A 289-nucleotide genomic window follows, 5' to 3' on the forward strand; every position below is an offset into this window, starting at 1 on the left:
CCAGTTATTTCTGCACCAGACTGGACATTACCATTCGAACTAATGTGTGATGCCAGTGACCATACCATTGGTGCAGTATTGTGACAGAGGTATAACAAGCTTCTGCATGTCATTTATTATGCTAGCAGTATTTTAAATAATGCCCAAAAAAATTACACAACCACAGAAAAAGAATTACTTGCAGTGGTTTATGCCATTGACAAGTTTAGATCCTACTTAATAGGATCAAAAGTGATTGTGTACACTGACCATGCTGCTCTTAAATATCTACTCACAAAGCAGGATTCAA

The sequence above is a fragment of the Arachis ipaensis genome, chromosome B01 (genome assembly GCF_000816755.2).
Source record: "Arachis ipaensis cultivar K30076 chromosome B01, Araip1.1, whole genome shotgun sequence".
In the NCBI taxonomy this organism is placed as follows: domain Eukaryota; kingdom Viridiplantae; phylum Streptophyta; class Magnoliopsida; order Fabales; family Fabaceae; genus Arachis; species Arachis ipaensis.